This window comes from Cuculus canorus, chromosome 1, assembly GCF_017976375.1.
Source record: "Cuculus canorus isolate bCucCan1 chromosome 1, bCucCan1.pri, whole genome shotgun sequence".
Classification (NCBI taxonomy): Eukaryota; Metazoa; Chordata; class Aves; order Cuculiformes; family Cuculidae; genus Cuculus; species Cuculus canorus.
The window spans coordinates 108318806-108339533 of NC_071401.1; the positions used below are offsets into that span (position 1 = coordinate 108318806).

The 20728-nt window shown below is 35.1% G+C and overlaps 1 long non-coding RNA gene across 1 annotated transcript in view; it reads right to left on the reverse strand.

The window, feature by feature from the left end:
• Positions 1–1966: 1966 nt before the first annotated feature.
• Positions 1967–20728, reverse strand: part of LOC128850973 (uncharacterized) — a 30600-nt gene continuing 11838 nt past the window's right edge. The window contains exons 2-4 of the long non-coding RNA XR_008448247.1: positions 19783–19858; positions 17428–17536; positions 1967–6989 (exon numbers count right to left, since the gene is read on the reverse strand). This is a non-coding gene — a long non-coding RNA (uncharacterized LOC128850973). The remainder of the gene's footprint in view (positions 6990–17427; positions 17537–19782; positions 19859–20728) is intronic.

The window sequence follows — 20728 nt, forward strand, 5'->3', positions numbered from 1 at the left end:
CCATAGATGAGGTGGAAACAGGGGCAGACTACAAAAAATAGTGCTAGAAAATCCAAAGTTCAGTCAGAGTTGCCAAGGGAAATTAAAGGCAACTTGATAGTCTACTGCTACAGTCACAGTAAAATGGTGAATAAGGAAAACACAGGAATATTTGTGGGCCTTCATTGCGCTAATAAACCTTAATAGCCTTGATGAAATTCACCTGGGTTCTCTATCCACTACACTCTTTTGCTCAACTTCAGATCAGGCCTAGACCTTTAGTCCTATCGTGAGCTGTATCGTATGTATCTTTGTCTCCACCCTTGTCTCTGGCTCTGTGTTCTGGCTGAACTCTTCAATTGTAGAGAGTTTGTCTCCTAGATAAAAGCCTCTGACTTCTGTCTCTTCATCCACCCTCTGCTGCTAGATAGACTCTGGGACCCAGTTTGCTACCTCACTTTGTCTGAAGGTACACTCAAGCTGGCCCAGCTGCTGATACTTAGGAGTGGTTACCAAGAAGATGGAGCCAGGCTCTTCAGTGGTGCATGGTGGAAGCACAGAAGACAACAGGCATGAGATGAAATAAGAGAGGTTCAGATTGGATGTAAGGAAAAACTCTTACCCCATGAGGCAAATCAGGCAGTGGAGCAAGTGTCCCAGAGGGGCCGTGACATCTCCATCCTTGGAGGTTTGAGATGTGCCTGGATAATTCCCTGGGCAATCTGGTCTGACGTTATAGCTAACTCCCCTCTTAGAAGGAACTTGAGACCTCCTGAGGCCCCTTCCAAGCTAACTTACTCTATAATCCCACAGTCTTAGCCCTAAGAAAATTAGGGTTCTCACTTGAAGCACTTCTGTCCATGTCGTTACAAGGCAAACCTTATAGTGGAATTTCAGGTTTTAAATTTGCTGGTACTCTTAGAAATCCTTTCCACAGTGTGCATAAATACAGTTGAAAAGGTTGCATTCCACACTAAGGAAAAAATCAACAAGTGCATGTAAAAGATGAAAGGAGTGCCAAAAGTTAACAATATTACTGAACACAAGATTACACAAACCACAGAAATAGAGAGGAGGCTGGACTTAAGGCTTGGAATAATTTGCTTATTATTAAAAATATTTCTATTAATAAAATTCTAGGTATTATGAGTGGTCTGTAAATCAGTTACAATCGAATGTATCATAGTTGCCTTTGTATGAATAACCAGTCTAATCAAAGGAATGATAAAAAAATGTAAAAGAAAAAAAAAATCCACAAATCTACTGGAAGACTTGCTAGTCCTTTTACTAGAACACAGGAAATGTGGACTTTGTAACATGTTACAACATAGTTCTTTTCTCTAACTCTAACATATTCTCCAAAGCAGCAAAACTATTCTCTTCCAACAGTAATTCTCCATTCCTTGTTTTTTCCCATAAGTTTCCTCTCCTTGCTGTGGTCTTCCCCACCCCCACACTCCACACCTAAGCTCCTTCATTCTATCTGAGTCCCTGCTGTGATAACATGCCCTCCAAGTTGCTTGTCCTGCCCCAGTGTCCCACACAGTTATGCTAGCATGCTTCACAGATGAGGTGTGTTACCTCATTTGGGAACCAGTCTCACACCTACCACTGTCTTCCAAAGAACTTCCACCAAATAATTGCACTTTCAAACTCACTAAAATTAATTATGTGTTCTTTCCAATATAAATACGCTGAATCTTGGAAACACCTCAAAGCAAGTCTCTGGTTCTCTATGTAATGTGCTAGGCATGCAAAGCTTTTTCAGATGCCTTCCAAAATGTTTGGGATTTTTTTGTTTTTGTTTTATTGACTTTTTGGGTATGTGGCTTAACATTGACAGCTGAGACAAATTTTCATTAGCACTGGATCTGAGAGAACACCCAAACTCGTAAACAAACTCCTGGTAATATACTTTTTAATGGACATTGTCACGTACATGATTTTGATATAGGATCTCAGTAACAAAGAATTAAACAGGCATAAGATAAAAACTATTTATATGTTATATTCCTATGTTTACATCCCAGGAAAAGCACTTCCCTCCCCTCAAAATTAAGATAAAATACATATTACATTGACATAACTTCATATTAAAATATATCATCCCTCTGAGGAAATTCACCTGAAAGAAATTTAGCAGTCAAAATTAGAAACCATTTGAGAATCCAGTCACAGTTGAACTGTGAGATTATTTCAAGCTATTATCTTTAGATAACAGTAACTGAGATGGATTCATTTTAGAGTTTGATTTTTAACAAAAAGAATCTTGGATGCAACTGTTTGAACTGTTAAAAGAATGATTTCATATTAAAGAAATAATAGGAAAAGCAGCATAGAAATATCATAAGGTACGTGGTTTACATTGTGGAGGGTGGGGCTAAGAAGTTAAAGACAGAAGAAATACTGTGACTCATAGACCTGTTCCTGTGAAAGAACTCATTTTGACTCATTCAGTTCCCTTTCTTCCACAGAGATGATAATGGTTCCACACTATGCAAGCATATGAGACTAATAATAGCATCCATCGTCATAACCATGCTATTAAGGCAGATGACAACAAAAGGAGAAGGAAGAGAACAGCACTGTACATCCATTGCACAAGCGTTGCAGACAAAAAAAAAAATTATAGAGGGATTCATTGCAAATTCTGTGCACTGACTTCTCCTGGAGTCTCAGTAAGGAAAGGATCAAAGACAAGATCTAGCAAACAGTTCTTATATCAGCAGAAAGGGCAAAAGAGAAAGTTACAGGATGAGAAACAAGGTGCTGCAAAAGTTCCATCAACGGGGGAACAAGCTTAGAGGAGTAACAAGAGACAAAATAGCCACAGGAAGAAATTAAATTGTTCTATCTATAACATGATAGCTAGACAGTCTGACAAATTGTTGGAAGAACAATTTTTTTTCCTTAAAGCAGAAATGTCTGTGTATCCTCACTAGACCAAGCTGTGTGCCAAAAGCTTCAAGAGTTCCAAGAAGGTGTACAACAGTATCCAGTCTATAATTTCAAATAAAAGAAGTGATTTTGAATCACTGAGGCCCAGTATTATAATACGAAGGTCGTAAGATTCAAAAGAAAAAATATAGACTGCTGCGGGTAAGTCTGAAAAGAAAACAATTGGAGTGAAGAGAGAAAGAAATATCATAATATTGACTGTTATTAATTTTAAGCATGGATATGAAGCAGTGAAGAAACAGGTTAAAATTAACAAATTCTCATCAAAAGTAGTCTCTAAGGCAGAAAATAGAAGGAAAGTGTATTTGCGGTGATAGAAGTTCACAGCCTAAATGTTAACACTGTATTGTGTGAAAAGCCAAGCATCTACTTCTCAGCATGCCTTTCCTAGAAGTCTAAAAGGGGAAGAGGAGAGTGCCTTAGAAAACTGGACAGCTAGGGTTAAGCTGTGGGTAGCCAACCCAGACATAAGATGTTAAGCAGCACAGGGAAGAAAAAAAAAAAGGGGGGAAATAAAAAGAAAACAGTTTCACTTTGAAATATCTATGCTGCAGCTCAAAAAGAAATTGACACAGAATGAATTAAAAAAAATACAGGTAAATGATTTCAAATTATGAAAATGTTTTGGAGAAATGAAATGTACAAGTTACATGTGTTAACAGTAAAACCCGCAGAATTAATCTACTCTAGTTATTAACAAAAGACTAAATATTCATGTATGCAAATAATTAATATTTAAAGGCATACTGTGACCTGCTTAATTATCATTTATTAATCAATGATAATTAACAAGTGATTAATCAATGGGTCTCTATAGAATTAAAAGAAAAGTGCCTACCTGAAAATAAGAAGGTGCATAGGCAAATGTGCCAGAATCAACTGAATATAGGAGATGTGGTTTGGCAAGAAATTTAATTCAGTCCCAATACACAGACAACTGTGAAGACTGACATCTTCCAGAGGGTTGTACAGCTGAGAGGACACGGCAGACACACTGCCAGAAAGCCAGACAGGGCTGAGATTGCACCGAATTATGCCAATGGGCAGCTTAGAGTAATGGAGGGATGACACATAACCAAAGCTTAGTGCAGGTAAAATCTGAAAAAAATTACATCACCCAAATAGCTGTCAATAGTATACTCGATGATACAGAACAATAGTGGGAATATGACTCATTTCTCAAAAAAGGAACAAAACAGTCAATTTCCAGAATTATTTCTATCAAAAAAAAAAAAAAAACCAAACAGAAAGGAAAAAAAAACCCTTTGCTTTTGCCATAATATTTACCAGACCAGAAAAACAGCTTCTGATATTCAAAGTAGGTGCAGGTGCACAATTCAACAGCTTTCCTTCGAGACAATACAGATGGAGCTTGGCAAGAACTCTCATATGGTAGGACAGGGGTCAGGTGGGGCCGGCTGTGCATATATAGCAGTCAGAGGATGCAGAGGAGAAATGCACAATACAAATATCGCTGCAGGGAAAACGCTGAGTATCAAAAAGGAAGTGGACAGAAATTGTAATTACCCTGGGGAAAGCACACAATCGTTAGGGTGCTATATCAAACAAATTTGCAGATATAATGATGGCATGGAGCACCTCAGGGATCATTGTGGAATAAACAGAAGCCAGCTTACATTGCACCAATTCCTTCTGACCAAAATGACTGAAGAATAAGCGTTTCCTATGCAAAGTACAAATCACATGAAGGGCAGAAAGCTGATGGGTCCAAATCGATGATCTCAGTGATAGCTGTAGCAAAGAAAATTACAGGAAAGAAACTGAATTTTTATATGCCCAAATGTATTAATAATGTACTATTGTAGGAGTATTATGTCCAGCACTAAATGCCGGGTGATATGGCATTCAAGTTACTGTATTCATTACATAAGGTGACCAAGTATTGCACTGGCAAATGAAGCCGGATTAGAAAAGCAGCCTGCCAACCTGCAGCATGTTATTTGGCAGTTGCTGATTCTTGTAAATGCCCTTTGCATCTCATCTGCAGAAGGCGATTTTTTTTTTTTTTACTTTTCCAGAAAAAAAACACATGAAGTGCTGGAAGGACTGCACAGAATGAATGTCATAACTGACAAAATTCCAAAGTATAACCTCACAAGTCAGCAAAATAACAAAAAATTCATAGCACCGCCTGAAAAAAATGTTGCGCTTGCAATATACATCTGGATATGCACTCATAAAAAGTCAAGTGGGAATCACACACTTCAAAAACATTTTAGGAAAGAGGAAGCAGACATAAAGCAAGATCAAAGGAAAAATAATCAATAGATTTTCCAGTATAGCCACAGTTTGAAAAATATTTTGGGAAAGATTAGAAATGTCTTAGTGACATGAACTTGTACTGTAAGGCTTGACATTGCCACAACATCAGTATTCAACTAATGAAAATGCCTAGAAATTAAGCAGTTTGTGTGTCCGTGGGTTGGTAAACCTCATTCTCTTTCCATGCATGTCTTCCTTATTTTTTGTTACTATTATCCTGCATGTTGTAAAAAGTAAGCACTGGATGCAGAATTAATACTTTCACCTACTCACTACCATATAATTGACTTCAAAATACCTAGTATGCTTTTGGGTTTTGTTAGGATCCTCCTGCATACAAGACTATTAAAATAGTGTTTTCCAAGTTTCTAGAAGTTTAAAATACCATTAAAGCCAGAAAAATCATAGAACTGGAGTTCAGATACTGTATAATTACTTTTCAGACTTTTCATTGCTAGTGTATTTTAAATTTAACTCCCATTCTTCCTAGATTTAAGAAAATAGATGAAAACGTCAGCCTTAAAAAGTATTTTCTAGCTTATAAAATCCTGTTAAATTAAACAATCATTTCCAACGTATATCACAGTACTAGTAATTACAGAAAGAAATATTAGTTGTTATGCAATATATATAAAATAATTTCAGAAGCTATAGATATTAGTATATGCTTTCACTACTAAGCAAATCTGTCACTGAGGATGGACTGAAAAATGTGTGCTTGTGAGCAAAAAAAGATAAACCTGATTGTTCAGTCCAGAAAGGAGAAGATTTCAAGGAGGACCTGCTTTCAAATACAGGAATGGCACTATACCAGGATGTATAATCAATCGTTTTCCAGGAAACTGGGGAAGATCAGCAATAAATAATTTTCATTTACAACAAAGATGTACTTTGAATGTTGGGAGGAACATTTTTTGACAACACATGTTGAAATACAAGAACAAGCTCATAAGCTGGGAAAAAATACAACAGGGAAAGTTTAGATAAACTTAATGTTTTGTCACTGAATAAACTAAGGCAGAATTTTGAAGTAATCTTGAGTCTTGTATTACTGTGATACCTCCCAGAAACCATTCAGGGGTTGTTATATTTTCTTTCCTTTTAATAATTAATATTTCCATAAGGTGTTTATTTTAATATATTTAGGCATTTGTCTCTGCCACTGAGGAATTTCACACTTTTTTTAGCTATATACTAATATGAAGGTTATAGCTGGGTTAAAAATACGTAATTTGGGTTTTTTTATTGTCAAATCACTGATGAGTGAGTAAAGCTTCTTTTTACATTTGTGATATTTCCCCCGAATACTCCTTGTATTTCTGAACAGTTTGTAAATTGATCCACTTCTTATGACCTTTTGCCTCCCAACACAGTATTTGTAACTTCTTAAATACATTTCTTCATAAATCAGTAACTCACTTCCAGTTTTTATTGCAGGTTTTGATGGTTTAAGTTATCACTTGTCTCCTGGAACAGAAAATAAAGTTGATTTCATTGTTGGTCAAATCTTAATCTACAGCTGTACCTTTGTTAAACAGCGTAGTCCGTGTATAGATTATATGTATTCACCTTCAAGTGCTTCTGAATTTCAATAGTCCAGTCGTTTGCTCAAACTTCGTATTTATTTTAATGATACAAATTTATATCTGGTCATAAAGTCTTCGTATTTCTGATCTTTGTTGTTGACATTCCATAGTATTCAGCAGTGAATCACGATGGAAGAGAAACTTACCAAGACAAATTTGTCTTCTTTGTCTTCATGTGTAAACCTAGTAGAGACAGAGCAAACTCACTTGTATGAAAACTCTGGATAGGATGATGCATCCAGAAAATGAAAACTTCTTGAAGTATCATGAGCAAGACTCTGCCTCCAGAGGAAAACAGATAGGAGAAAAATCTTTGTGCAGAGAAGGATATCACCAAAACAACCAATTCAGCGAGAACAGCTGTTATCCAGAGTAAATAGCAGAATCAACAAACACAAAGTCTAAATGCAAAAGAAACAAAATGTTAAAAGAAACAAAAATGTTTGCAGTGGCACGGCTATTTTTCAAGGCTGTGAAAGAAATGGATTAATCATGTTTACTACAAATCACACTTAACGTTCTATTCTTGTCTCTGTAGCAGGTTGTCTGGAATATGATGATCATGCAACTGAGTGAATAATTATCTTATCTGTGTATTAAGTTGAAAGCCAAAGTTAATGTTCTATGAATGCACAAAATTCTTACCAACAGACTGTATAGTGTTCCTAGAGCAAGTACAACTGGTCCATATGCAACATAAAAAGAAGCATTTAATGTAATACCTAAAATCATAACTTCAAAGAACATATTATAGAATGGCAAATCCTTCAAGATTTAAGCCTAATAAAATCAAAGATACATAGGCTTAAAACTACTATTCAAGTTCCATCAGCCATACTATTAACTTAGTTGGATATTTTTCATGTTGAATAGATTCTACTCATAATTGTCACCACAGGTATATTTGTTCACTGGAATGTCTGTTAGTATTCTCAAACCTTTGAGCAAAGGTCCCCCATTGTGATACTTCTGCTGTGAGCAGGATGTCAGTGTGATTTGGGATTTTAGCTACCATGGCAGCTAAAATCCTGGGCAGAAGTTAAGATTCATTTACTAGTCTTTAATAAGAAATGGAGACAAACAGAAAAGAAGAATGAACAACTAGCTTTCTCTGTCCAGCAAGAAGCTATTCCTTAAAGTAGTAGCCAATTCCCAGCAGTATATCCTGAACTCCTTTACTGCAAACATCTTTCATTTTGAATCCAAATTACCTGGGTATCCCACTGTAAATAGGAATTGTCATTCAATTAATAACAGATGTAAAGAAGCATAACACTGTAAAACAATGCTTGATTTGTCTGATTTATTCTTGCTGTTTTCTAGTCAGTTTGGACTGATGAATGCTTTCTTTTTCATTATTCTCTATTTAGAGATATGCTTCTCATTTCCTTTGTCAAATCTGAGTTGGCAAAAGGTGAGAATTCACATTTGAGACAATTGAATTATCAAAAATAGCAAACATGACTTTCAACTATAGATGAATCTATTATTCCACTCTATTCCTACTTCTTTCCTCCTCGTCAGCATTCTCATACAGTGAGACTCACCCTCTCTGCATGATCAGAATAAAATGTATTACAGTTTCTTATTTAGAGGCATTTTTAGTTACAGAAATATTTAAAATTAATGAAAATATGAAATTCTAACTATCTTAGGTTTAGGTTTTTCACCTTTTTGAGTTTTTAATTGAATTTTATCACATTTTAAAAAGTGTGATGTTGAATCTTCTAGTCTTTCTTTTGTTGGTAACCTAGCTGGACTTATTAATTTTCTCACAAAGATGATATTTTTGCCTAAAGTGGCTCCAAAATCTGAACACTGTCTAGTCTTACAAATAATTTTACACCCTGCCTATGTGTAAATTCACAGGGCAGACTTCATACAAGCGGGCTTACTGCAGAATCAGTTTCCAAATTCTTCAAGTCAGCCTAACTATTCTAGTCTTGATCCTTTGGTGAGCTTCATGCAATGAACTCTCTGCATGTACCAGACCTCAGTAATATTAGCACTGGGTTTGAGACTGTACTTGTTTTTCAGCTTATTTGGCGCTACTTTTAATAAAATTCATGGGATTGAAATTAAGATGACATTTAGAGAAGCGGTCATGGTTTTCTATGCTTCCGAAACTAAGTGGGAAATTCTGAAGAGAAAATATGAAAGGGAAACAGATGAACGGAAGGCAATGTGAGCAGCAACAGTAGTCATGATCTCCTTCTTCAGTTTGTCTCTTTGAACTCACAAATGCTCCCTCTTTGACTTTATTTTTTCTGCCAAATTTCCCTGTCCATGACATTTTTTATCTCTTCAGGTCAGTCAGCAGTATTTGAAACAGAATATGCTACTGGAAACAATGGAGAATTATTACTGTCCTCACAAGGCAACCTCAGTTATATCTTTAAAAGAAAGCAGAGTTGCAATTTCTCTGCATAATGTCAGTATGGCTTTGGTTCTACTGAAAACTATTTACAAGAGAGGAAACATTCTGTGACAGCATGTCTCAACATAGCTGCCAGCTTGGTAGGAAGAGTTGCCAGGACTGGCTTGCTGTAAAGCTGGAGAAAAGAAGCACCTAGATGTCAAAAGTCTAGGGGACATTTCCACTAAAATTTCTTGAAAGGGAATCCTTCAGGCTTATCCTTGCTTCTTCTGCTATAGCTTTAGAAGTTTGAACCCCTGTCTTAAATCCAGCAGAGAGGGATTGGAAGTCCCATGTACATTTCCTAAGCTTCCGCATACAAAAATTCACTGATAACTCTTTGCAGCTAATTATGTTGTCTGGGTCAAAACCATAAACATGTAAGTACAAAAATGCATGTTTAACTAAAAAAATATTTAGCAAGAATGCACTGTGTCTTTCTTATCCACTGCAATGTTTCTGAATCTGATTTGCTCAGTCCTAGATAAATACCATATTGCAGCATATTCCTTTCTGCTTATAAGACAGGTAGCTAGCCATTGCCTTTTGGACTTCTTTACCTACTGCCTCTAATTCCCTTTTTTGAAACCATAAGAGAAGTTAAAGCTTCCACCTGTGGGAAGCTTTAAACGTCTGTAACCACTGTGATTGTGCTAACACATATATAAGTGCCTCTCAATTCTCTAACACTTGTTCAGGACTATCACCTCTACTCCACCCAGTGACCACAAAACACATGCTGCTGATAATAGGTCCCTATTTAAGAATTTAGATATTAAACTACACACTTCACAGGAGGCACAAATACAAGCAGCATTACAGCTAGTAGAAAGATGCGTCTCTTCAAGAATTTTTTTTTTCCTATTTTTTCTCTAAAACAAGTCTGTCTTGGGATATAATGGCCAGAGGCATGAAGGGTAGTGCATGGTTAAACCAAAAGTAGTTGTATGAATAGATGGTAGGAATCTTGGTAGCATCTTAAAAAGATGCACTAGCATTTAATACCAAGACAGTTATGATGTTATCACAAGAACTGTCAGTGCTGACTTTTCCTAAGATGTATCTTCCAGGCAGGTAATACGTTTATATACACACTCCCACACAGTGAATATACTATGCATTTAATGCAATACTGGAATTTAACTGCACTGAGGTTATATGCCAGCTTTTTAGTGATGCACAATAACACTATGAAAGCCATATGTTAAAACTGTGGTAAGATTATAGGCAGTTAAACTGCTAAATGTTATTCGCCTGTCTTTTTTAGTTCTCCCTTCTGTTCACTGAGACTCAATGGAGCATGTGTAGTATACTCTAACTCACTGAAATAGGAGATGCAGTATTCAGACTAGCCTGCTATCAGACAAACAGTATTATTTTGTCATTTGTCCTAAATAAGTCTCAGAGCAATTGAAAATGATGCTGCCTGGAGGTTGCTGTTATTGCTTGGCTCTCCAGTGATGGCCAGCTTACAATTTAGGAACTTACATAACGTTACTCATTCCAAACATATACTTGCTCTTGAGGTACAAAGAAAGTGCCTAGCTGTAAAAGAAGTACTGGTTAAGGTAAAGTCTGAACTGTTTGATATCAGTGTCACTCACTTCGTCAAGATTTTTTTCCCAGGGGTGTTTTTCTATAAGAAAGACTGGTATTGTCTTTTTGAAGCAACTGTATGCTCCTGTGCTAACTCAATCAAACTGGCTCGAAAAACCAAACCCAATTTGGAAGGAAAGCAACAACACTGTAAGAGAAAGGGAGTGCAATTAAAACCAGAATATTGTTTACAACTTTTTCTTCTTTCTATTCTGAAGTAGATGTCTTATAACTAGAGGACAAAAGATAGTGTGGGGAAGTGGTTGCTTCAAGACTAAACTGAGTGTTACCCCTAAAAATCAAGGACAATTATGTTGTTCTTCACTTAAGAATGTTTAAAGGGTTTTTTTTTTTTTCACCAAATAAATCACAGCTGTGAAAAGGAAATCCACTCTTATATCCATTTAGCTGCTTGAATTCTTCTACCAGTTGTGTGAAACATCCCATAAAAGCTGAAACCTCATTCTCTTTCAAGATATCAACAAATTAAACTTGGAGGCCTAATACAGAATCCATAGTTTGCAAATAAGATACCATATGTTGTGTCACCAGAAAAGGTTGTAAAGTGTAAAACCTCATACTTCATATGTTATAATTGAAGTAAGCCATACTAACACTAATGGTAAGCTTTTTCAAAAGTCAGTTTTCATGACTACCAGAACTGAAGTTTAATGCAAGTCCATATAAAATACAATGAAAGGCCACTTTTTAATACAATTTTGAAGAGAAGGTTATTTGTATTCACCTTCCTTTTACCTATAGAAAGAGAATAAGACTAACATGGAATAAGAACATGGCTTCATAATCAAATTTCAGATTACTCTAGTTATCTCTTCAGACACAGCAGATATGAGCTTTGTTTCAAATACAGTCTGCCAAAATTTTGAAAAATAATTTGTACTACTTTTTGGAATTATGTCTTCAAACTGTTTTGAGATACTTTCATTGAAAAACAGCGGGTTATATTTTATTTCTATTTGGGCCCAGTAAAGGGACATCTACAAGTGTGAGTCACCAAATAAGAACACCATCTTTCCAGCAAAGTCAATGGATTTTCTCACAGAGCACGCCAGTCTACTAAAATACTAATCCTTCACATTTTAACATGTAGACCCAACTTTGTTGCTGTGCATTCTATTGAAGTTAGTAACGATTCTTACAGTGGGATACAGTATATAAATGATATTTACAGGATTTTTGCTCAACTATGCAGAGGAATAGCTTTTAGATAAGGCGAGAAGGAAACAAGCATCCTTGTACTTACACGTAGGTACAGAAAGTAGTGAAATATTTTAGCAAATTCCTGAGAGAAGTAGTTTATAATATGAAGTGACAGATCCAAGTTTTATAGCCTCCCTAATAAACCACCAGACCTGTATTCTGACAGGGAAAATAGTAGGCTTAATACTCACTTGAAAATACCATGTGTGAAATCATAAGCACTACTATTAAACAGGTTGCATATGTAAGGGGAATGGTAAGGTCTATCTGTCCACTTTGACTCCATGGCAGATAAGGCAGAGGAGATAGCTTTCCTGACTTTGTACAGTGTTACTTCTTTATGCAAGATGTATCAGTTTCATTAAAATCGTTTCAATGAGAAACTAAATTCTTATGTATCTTATAATTTTTGGATAAGAAAGTAGTTTAGGAATGCTGGACAACTTCAATGATTAATGTTTGTGATGCCTAAACATTTACCTCTCAAGGGTAAATTTTCTGCATGGTTCATTATTAATGGAAATTGCAAGCCTAACTCCCTGTACAGCACGCAGGAAACATGCTCCTTTACATCCATTGTGATAGAAAAAGTAGGAAAATATTTATTCTATTTTAAAATTTTATTCAAAGTATCTCTGATAAAAAGCTAATAAACATGCAAAATAGCTGAAGCGATATATAAGTTGAGGTGGAACGAAGTTCTAGCAACATTTTATTCTTCACACAATAAGGTGATTTGCAATATCTTAATGTAAATAAAAGCATTCTTTAAGGTAGTATCTTCTTATACTTTCAAAACACAGAATATATTTTCTTTGTTTCTCCAGTAGTAATTATATAAGGTTATATAACGCTTATTATGTAGTTAAAACTACCATTAGAGAAGGAAAGAAAAAAAATCATAGATAATCTTATTCCTACATTACTGAAACAGATTGAGAAAGTATTTATAGAGAAAGTAAGATATAGAACCATAGTAGTTTATTAGACCTTGAAATTAAAGAGTTCTGCATTTTAAAAATGTTGATTCTTGATCATACATGTCCTTCGTCAAAATAGTGCTAATTTAAATCTTTAGTTTCTGAACAGCATTGCTGAAGTCCAAACTAAACCTTCTTGCTTCCTTACATAAGAGACTTCAGTCAAATAAAACATAGAATATCTCAAGTTGGAAGGGATCCATAAGGATCATTGACTCCAACTCCGCACAGGACTATGTAAAAGTAAACCATATGACTAAGAGTGATGTCCAGATACACCTTGAACTCTGTCACTAGGTGCCATGACCACTTCCTTGGTGAACCCGTAGTAAAAAAATATAACTGTGAGTTAAATGTCATGAAATTAAAGAATACGTAATTTAATAGTTAAAACCGGCAATATCTCAGAAGATCTACCGCAATATTAAGAACAACATCAAGGATATGGCCAGGAAAAAAATATTTTTTTACATGAATAAAATTTTGTTTACAATATGAATGACACAAAAACATACCATGAAAAATCAGATAAACAACAGTGGAGAGAAGAAAAAATTCCCAGGAAAAATAGTATTAGAGTAGAAGAAAAGCAGCATTGGAAAGTGGGATACAGTAGGACTAACTGGAAACAAATCGTGATTATTATTTGCTTACAGAGGACTGGGTGGGTGAACAGTGACAAAGCTCCTGATGATACAAAATAAATCAGAAGATTCAAAGCTAGAACAGGTTCCCAACAATTACAGAACAATCTCATATAAAATAATGTAGTAAAATGGGAAATGGAATTCAGTATCAGTAAATGCAGAAGAATGTACGTGTGGCAGAAACAAAGCCACTCCTGACATGTTAATACACGCATAGCCCCTTCCTCCCCCTTCCACCAACGCACGTCCACAAATGCACAGAGATAAGCCATTTCCATTCAGGCATTGCCTGGTCACTGCCCGGTTTTCTATTGAAACACTGATAGTGTTAAGTAGCAAAAAAGACATGTTAGCAGATATCCAGAAAAGGAATGAGGACAAAACAAAACTGCAACGTGCCATCATATTGAATACTATCTGTCTGGCCACTGCTTCTCAAAAAAGCATACAGAAAAACTGGATAATTTACAAGGCAAGTCATAGGAAGATTGTAGGCACAGTATGCCCTCTTACCAAAGAGAGATTTCACGGAATGCGATGTTATAGCTTGAAGGAGAAGAGGGAATGAATGTTTGTCCAAGGTGTAAGCAAATACAAAGGGGTGACAAACTGAGTAAAGTGTTACCCAATGAAATTATACGGCAGTATTCATAAAACAAGCATAAAAAATAGGCTTAATATAAATAAAAATAGTATGATTTCTACCATGCATTTAAAACTGTGGATGATTTTGACAGAAAATAAAGACAGTTGCAGAAAAAAACTCCATTGACAGGATATTAACAAGATGGCTTTGATATAATTTCCATCGCAGGAAGTATCTAAATTGCTAATTCCTTGGTATTGGAGGAACATATCACGAGAAAGATTATCATATTATCAGACTTGCTCTCTTTCACTCAACATTCACTATTGGACATTGTTGAATCCAGGAGACTGTGATGGATGGAACTGTGGGATGATATAATTGGGTAATTCCCGTATTGCTAAGTTTGCACATGGGCAGTCAGATGTAGTGTTCTTCCATCATCTGTTTTTATTCAAGTCTGGACTTTGAATTTTTTTATTTTGAATTTATTAGCAACTTATGTCTTTCATGACTGTAGAGTTAAGCAGTTGTTAAAATCAAGAGAAGTTATTTACAACTACAGTCAAAAATTCAGTTGCATACATAATGCTCAACAATTAAATTAAAATTCTAGTAAGTTCCATTGACAGTTATTATCTGCAAATACTTGAGACATTACTGAACAGATTTCACCGTTCTTTTCTAGATATGAATAGCGTATTAGGCTGTAACTAATACTGTATCTCCATATTAGAAAACATTTAAATCTACTACCTCTTGCAAACCTGTTGCCCACTTGATTCTCAAGCTATCTTAGGATGTTCTTAGTATCATGACCCAGAGAAAGGTTCTTAAGCTAGTGATGGTGATTCCGTTAGATGTTACTAAGGAGCCTCAGTGCATTCTTGGAACCCTCCTATGCAGTTTTTAGCTCTCTCATATGAACAGGCTAAAACTGAATGTGTTAGCAAAAACAGGAAGTAAAAGCAAAAAGGAAAGCAATTTATAACTCTTATTAGGGCTTTGCACAACAAAATGAAGTAGAAAGCAATATATGATACAGAACACACTGATCTATTCTAAAATGTAAGAAGTCAGTAACCATATTCTGTAATAAACCAAATTTCTAAATGGTCTTCAGATGTAATCTTGGACAGAATATGCAGTCTTGAAACATCCAAACAAATCCTAGACTGGCTTTGTTTTGTTGCTCTCTGGACATCTGGACACTAGAATTATTTGCTTTTCCACTTTAAGTGATCTCCTGTCATGTAATGAATATGAGAAAGATTGGTCATAAATTACTCTACTTTACAATGCAGAACTACAAATCTTCTTTACTTCGGTGGGAAACATTTGAAGTAAGCTCAAATTGTTTACATTAGATAAACCTATATGCCCACTTTCCATTAGCTTTTTCTGCTTTTTTTTTTTGCTACAGAATGAAAAATACTGTTTGAGACAACCCATAAAAACGTACTAAGTAGTACAAAATTAAACAGCAGCTGTAACACTTGCACAAAATTTAATCTGCAAAAAGTCGAAGCATCTAATCTTCTCTTTTGAATTTATATCCCCAAATCTAAGCAAGGTGATTGAATAATGAGGTAATTTTATTTCTGTGATTTGATATAGTTTTAACTGTAAACTTTTTTTCCCATTTCTCTTGGCTATTCCATATTTCTAGTTAGAGAAGTAGGAAAAGAATTAATTAAATCAGAATTTATTATTTTATTTATTTTTTTCTGTCTACTACCACTCGATAGAACTTTGAAGGAGTTAAAAGTGTGGTCTTACTGTTACAGTAATTTATTTTTCTAAATGAGAAGCGATGGTTGACTGAAAGGTACTGTGAATATTTATGTCAGATTTTCTGTATAACCAATCCAAACATTGATGGCATACAGCAGCTAGCTAGAGCCTCCACTCAGCCTAAGACAGTCTACATACTGGATTGCTGACCGTGAAGAGCTTAACACAGGAACATTTAAAACAGTTGACAGACAGCAAACACCTGTACTATTTTCCTTTTCTGTGAAGAGATAGCAAGATTCAATACAAATAAAAGGAAAATATAAATTCCTATAAGTTCCTATACACTGAACAGCAAGTATTATTGTCTCTTATTTTGCTTCTGTTATTCAGGGACTGAGTAGTAAAGCAGGTATTTCAGCAAGTTCCAACAAAAGAATAAACTTGCATAGCTTCTAATCCATCATATTATCCCACATGGACCAGTACATCCAGTCACATGGAACAGTGAAGGGGCATAACTCCACCTCAGTGGAACAATTCGTGTAAAGGCCACAGGAGTTAATGGGACCATTAAAACATTTACATTTGAACATATGCTACAGCTTACTCATTTAGTACCTTTGAAAGCTGTACAAGCCAGGAATTCTTGCATCATGCTGACAAGATATGAAAAGGACACCAGGACGATAGACTCTCACAAAGACATCAGTAAAGCATCTGCAGCATTTCTCCATGGCTTTGAATCATTAGCAAGAGAACTATTAAGCATAGGCAGCTCAATTGAAAAATAACCTTATTTGTGGATGAGAGGTACTGGCTATAGTACATATGTATATGGAAAGAAGTAGTAAAAGATTTCAGCAGTTTCAGTCTGAGTATACTTCTCCTCAATATAAACCACACTTTTTGATTTTATTTTAGCTTCAAGAGATCATATGGTTAATGGTATACAGCAGCTAAATTAATATATGTTGGGAAAGCAGTTTGAGTTGGAAAGAGGTTACTAAAGCAGTGCATTTTTTTCAAATGATATAAGAATGTGAGGTAAGTTGCCAAAACACAGGGATAACAAAACACAGAGTTAGGAAGGGTCAATCAATATGAAAAAAAAAAGACAATATAACTCAGAAAGCACTGGAAAAACTTGCAGCAATGACATACAGTTCAGTGTAGAGAAGCTAAAGACAACAAGCCCAGGGCCAAAAAAAGAGAAAGGAAAAAAGGACAAGCTATTTTACACTCCCTAGAGTAATACGTTCCTCAACACTAAACAATCAGTGTATAAAGTTTTAAACCTTTCAGGATGCTAGTCAATGAGTGAAAAAACATGCTAAATTATGGACTGCATATATGGATGCATCAAATATAAGACAGAAAAAAATCCTCTGTGGTATTGTTACAAAACACTGTGTTTGGATATTTGGTATAGGCCTTGTACCTTTCACTGGAACTCAGAACTTGTGAAGGAAACCACCAGGATGCAGAGAGTCAAAAGCATTTTCCATCCAAACAGGTAAGAGAATTTAGGTCTTACTTGGGAAAAAAATCTAAAAAAGAAAGAAGATAAACACTGACATTCTTTGAGCTAGTTACCTTGATGGACCTAGATGGCATGGGGATATTGGATTTCCATTAATTTTCTGATCTTCCACAAGATTTCCCTACAGGTACAAAAACATTCACACTGCTACACAGCAATATACTTTCTGCCTTTTTTTCTTCATATGGGTCTATCTAAGCAATTATATCTTGAAGTTTTATGAGTCATTCCTAATGACAATAAGTTCTGTAATTGCTAATGACTATTCTTCCTGCTGTGTCTATCACACTGCAAGACTGGAACTATACCCACAAATTTCAGATCAGTAAAAACATTTTTCTCCCAAAGTATGAAACATACACATTGTGATTTCATGTCCAACTTTCTGGTCCATCTAAATTGTCAGGAACTATAAAGAGTTTCTTTCTTGCTTATTTACATTTTAGGTTGCTAGGGTGCACTCCTGAAAATTTTCTTTAATTTCAAGTATCAGATAACATAGTAGCAAAACAGATGTGGTCATTTTTTAATATTCCTCTTTCTGACATGTGCCACAGCATGACACTGGCTCTAATTTTAAAGCAACACTATTAAAGCCCACTCATACTTGTAGGACTCCTAAAGCTGGAAACACTGCATACCTGTTTTAGAAATGCATGATTTTCCACAATTTATTAATCTAGTTTTTGAAAAACGGAATCTATACCAAAATCAACATCAAATTTTATATTGAACACTATAAAAATTAGTTTCCTGACACGGAATTTAAACTACCAGAGATCTGTTTAATGCAGCATTTGCAGTATCAGAATTTGAACACAACACATTCTCTCCAAATGTTGAGGTTATCAAATGGAAAGCAGAGAAATTATCAAGAAGTATAAAAGAGCAATATCATAGGAAAAAGTAATTGAATACTCAGAACTACCACCAGATGGGAGAGAAGTTGGTAAATCCAAAGGATACATGATCATGTACAAATTCATACGAAAATAAGAGCTCAATAATTTCAGAGAAATTTCAGATTGTTTAAGCATGAATGTCAATGAAGTCATATGGAAGGTAGAAGATACATAATATGTTATGTTATGCTATGTTATACAACTGACATATTCAGGACATGCTTTAACAACACTTTTCCATAGCAAAAAGTCACACAGGCATCACTTAGAAAGGGAAGTTCTTCTTAAAACAACGTAGTGTAATAGCTAGTCCATCAATACGTCAGCCTGAAGACTGAATTGCCAATGTTGAAATAATGAAAGTTAATAGGTGCCTTATGCACCTAAGAATGGGATGGTAAACAGTTAAATCAGAAGTACATTTTCTGTATCAATTATTTCCTTCACAAAAAATCACCATATCCTTACGCTGATTCTTCTTGTGCATGAATTTATATAAAAAGGGAGTAACACCAATGAAGTACAGGACAACCCAGCTGCCCAGGTGTGGACTACTTATTGTTTCCTATTCACTAAATGTTCGTTAATCTTATTTGATAGTGAATTTACAAATTTAAATTTTTCAAGTTCAACATCATTACTTTAATGTAAGGAAAGTTTATCCACCTTAACTAATATCTGTGTAACTTACATAGTAGACTGAGGGCAATATATTTCCAGACACTTTATTTACTTCATACTACTGTATGAGCAATTTATGTCAAAATTAATGCTTTTGGAAATTTGAAGAATAGAAGGAAACAGATAACTACATTAAAAGGCTACATTTTCTTCAAGAAAAATATGCACTTCCTGAAGTAAAATGAAAAGCCATTAACCATCTTGATTTATAAAAATTATTCTAAAAATCACAATCCAAGTACATTTTGCTATATTCTTAATCTAATGAAGCTTGTTTGGATTCTATAGAAAAGAGTGACTGGATTTGGGAAAAAAGAAAAAGGTTATATTATACATATCCTTGTATAAACTTGACTACTTCTGATTCTTTCTAGTTTTGTGAATGAAGTTTTAAGGCAGGTAAGGCCTGCATATTGAATAAAAGAAAGCTATAACTGGAACCATCTCATTATCTATCTCCCTATTATCTTCTATTAATTTTGCTTTATATAAATATAAATTTAATTTTCCTTGTTGGGACTATCATAGAAGTTTTTTCACTTAAATATAACTGATGACACCACAAATAATTTATAGGATTGTTAGTAGGTCCACTACAAGTCAGATGGGTGGGGAAGCTTGAGAATATGAGATAAAGGACTGAATTCCAATGCAGGAAGAGAATACATACCCTAACAAGTTCTTGTCAAGTGCCTGCATCAGTGGAGTGGTACACTTAAAGTTTGCTGTGAAAGTCACCACAATTTCTGCAGCAATGAGAGAAAGAGAGAGGAGACACACAAAGTGAGAAGAAGAGAGAATCACCACCTGAGCTACAAATCCAGTCAGATACTGCTTTCAGGAACTAAATGAGATTCCAAACCAAAGGAACCCAAAATTCCCACTGAAATTGAAAGAGAGCTTTTTTTCCATTCAAAGGAGAACTAAAGAGAAATTGTTTTGTCTAAATGCTCAGTACTACAGTATCAAAACATCTGCACCCATCTCTTCATGAAGATGCATAGGAGAAAGATAGCATCAAGGAGTCTGTGTTTTTCTTGTAAACATTTAACACTTACGTGTTAGGCCTAAATTAGCCCATTATTATGCTATTATGTCCCTATGTCCATTATTTATTTGCTCCAAATTATATCTATTACAATTATTTTATGTTGTTCCTAGTATTCTTGCATACTAGTCTTAATACTCCTTGCCAGTTTGCAGAATTTTAATTAGCATTCCGAGATTCTCTGCTTCTAGTCAAGTGATACTTCTCTCCAAAGGAGGTGCCAAGTAGAACTTAGTCACAATTCGATTGTGGCAACCAGAGGTGTCCTTCCAGGTAGTGATGACTTAAGCAACACAGTGAGAAAAGGGGAAAAGCTTAGGCTACTTTCACTGGAAGAAGTAGCAAAATGGTTGTTTTACTCCTGCAACTGAAATGAGTTTGAACTGCTACTTGGAAAATCCAAGATTTGATAGTTCTTAATTTTTCTGTGTTGAAAATCAGAGCAAATTTAGGTCATTTACAAAGGCCTATAGTCTGGAAAAAAAAACAAATAAACAAACAAACAAACAAACAAACTGTAAAAACAGGTTTTGAAAACAATTTCGTTTAGTACAAGTAACCTTCTGAT